We start from the raw sequence: 3,080 nt of genomic DNA, 5'->3' as shown, positions 1-3,080 counted from the left end.
TGAAGTACTCAGAAATGGTTTATGCCTTTTACTTCAATTTTTCCTTCAAATTTACCTTCTCCAGTACAGTGGAACGTGGTTTTTTATCTCTCTCTCTGCCCTAAAATGCACGGATCTAAATTGCAAGAATTAGTTCTGAGAGGGCATTTAGCAGTACTGAAGTTTGCTTTCCTACCACACTCTACATCAAAGCACCAATCTTCAAGGGCCAGCTATATACCTATTATATAAGTTTATGAATTGTTATACATTTTGTTATATCTTCAGTTTTAAATGCAACAATTTCCTCATAGAAAAACACTGAGCGGTCTGTGAAGTTGATTAAATATTCAGAGTATGATTCTTGGTTGCAAACCCTAAGAGTTGTATGCTTTGGACCTACTATTGCATCTTCTCACAAGATATGGGATTTGCTTTCTTTCCAGACAATAAAGGGCATGGACCCAGGTAAACACCATGTGATACTCTTGTGTCTAAAAAGGAGAGAAATGGAAAAGGATAAGATCTCTTAATGTGAAACTTTTAAATCAACAGTCAAAAATGAGACCACTGAAAAATAATGTGGTGATTATTATCTCCATTTACATGAGTATACTGGACTCAGAGATAAGACCTACTACATAATTTGCAAGGGCCCTCTTGTTGAACAACTAAGGATTGCATTCACAGAGCATTGAGCCAAGTACAAGGGCCTGGATAACTACATAGGTTGAACATATATCAGGACATTTCTATTTAGAGAGATTAAGGAAAATCAACAAGCTGCTAACAACAAGCTGCTAGAATTTGTATCCAGTCACTTTGACTTCAAAATTCAAAACTCTTCCTTTGGGCCACTAAAAAAAAAAAAAAGCTATTTATTGAGTGCTTTCTGTGAGCCATCCATAAGATTATCTTCTTCAAATAATGCCACAATCATGAAAATCATCATGATTAGATAATCATCATCATCATCATTACTAGATAATCATCATCATCCTTATTTTGCAGATGGGGAAAGTGAGACCTAAAAGAGTTTGAGTAGCTTTTTGCTGTTGTTTGTTTTTTGACTACCCAGAATCTACAACTCCTTACTATAACCTATCAATTCCTTCTTGCAGAACAACCTTTTACAGAACATAAGTACTCAAGGAGCAAAGATATTTTCTTGTTCTTCCACATATCCCAAATGTCTAGAACCTTGTTAGTAAAAAAAAAAAAAAATAGTAAATATTCACTGACCAAAGCCTGTGCACTGTATTTCCACAATAGCCTCCGAAGTTCTCTATCTTGGATCCTTTCTCCCACCACCAGCATAGCATAGGGCAGGCAGCATGTGTCCTGAACTAGCATATTCTAGAACTCTGACTGTAAGGTACATGCCACCAACCCAAAAACAATTAGAGCTTGATCATTTCAATGGTTCAGTCTTGGCAAAAAAAGTATGGCTGTCACTTCTTCTTGTGCAGGTTCTATCTTGGCTCCAAGTTTCATTTTTATCCTTCCATTACATGTATGATACAGGGTGAGAGGAGGGGGAGGGAGGGAGGGAGGAAGAGAGAGAGAGAGGGAGGGGGAAAAACAAGGGGAGAGAGAGAGACCAAGGATTCCCAAGACCATCTTCACCTCTGATAAATGGTGAAACTCACAGAACTCAGAAAAATTGTTATAGTCATAATTATGTTTTATTACAGCAAAAGGAAATGATACAAAATGAAGTCAGAAATGGAAAAGGCTACATAGGCAAAGTCTATGAGGCACTAGGCACAAGCTGTCCTATCCCAGCAAAGTCCTCCCATCAGTGACATGTGCCAACCAAGGAAGCCCTGCTTGACTTGGATCCACCAAGACCACCACACAAGCATCTAGATGATCAACTTTAGCTGCTTAGTTTCCAGCCCCTCCTCCTCCAAAAGTTACAGTGGTACAGCATGGCCCAAGGCCTGAATGTAACAGACATGATGTTCTAGAGGCTCAAAAGTTGTCTTCAAAGTAATTTCTGGAGGCAGTCAAAGTAGTCCCCCTAAAAAGAGCCTGTCTAGCTAGTGGCTCACACCTGTAATCCTAGCTACAGACCCTAATCTCAAATCCTGAGATCTAAGGGTCACTGTTTGAAGCCATTTGGACAGGAAAAGAAACACCTTCCTTCTGTTTAGGGCTTAAGCAAAAAGAGCCTACACAGTTAACCATTTATTGCACAACAGCCAATAAATCTCTTTGCTTGAAGCAACTACAATTTATTTCTCTTACTTGCACTTAAATAACCTATAAAATCATACAGCTAGTAACTGAAGAACCAAAATGTTCAGGTCTTCCTGTAGACACAGATAAAACTCAAACAAGTATAGAAGTATTCCACTAAAACTTTATTTAGTCAAATAAGTGGAGAAAACTGGCAGAACTTGGTATGCAGGGCATTGTTTGCCAACCCTTAAGTTGAACTGCATTAAATATTATATCATTCTTTTTTCCTTTGTGGTGCTAAGAATCAAACCCAGGACCTCGAGCATGCTAGGCAAGTGCTCTTCTACTGAGATGCCTCCTAACTCATAATAAATATTGTCATACAAAACAGGAAATTTCAGAATATTTACAACTAAGTGAATAAAATATGTGAAATCATACTATACACATACCTCTGGGAGAAAAATACTTGCATGTTAAAGGAAAAAGTATGTTGAAATGATATGAGATGATTAATAGTGATTATATCTAGAAGACTGGAATTATGGGAGATTTATACATTTCTATCATGTTTGAAGGGTTTTACTATAAACATATGATATTTGCAAGCAGAAAAATCTACTCCAGGGAGGAAAAAAATAAACTTAAAGCTGTAACTAGAATAACTACTTAATTCCCTACTAATTATTCAAGCTTCTGTTCAGTAAGAAATCCTGGATACAGGATGACAGTGTTTTAGAGTTTAGGTGTAATTTCCCAGTTTATATATTAATGCTGTGACTTCTTAAAACTTCCTTCCAAGCTAAAGTTCTACAGAATTCTTTCAGAATCTTAAGCCTAATTTTCTTCTTTCATAATAACACATATCCCATCAATAATCTTCTCTCAAATAGACTTTTAACCACAAAAATCTACAT

Source organism: Dipodomys merriami, unplaced genomic scaffold (assembly GCF_024711535.1).
Source record: "Dipodomys merriami isolate MVZ:Mamm:240054 unplaced genomic scaffold, mDipMer1.0.p SCAF_1, whole genome shotgun sequence".
Taxonomy (NCBI): Eukaryota; Metazoa; Chordata; class Mammalia; order Rodentia; family Heteromyidae; genus Dipodomys; species Dipodomys merriami.
This window is presented reverse-complemented; position numbering follows the sequence as displayed.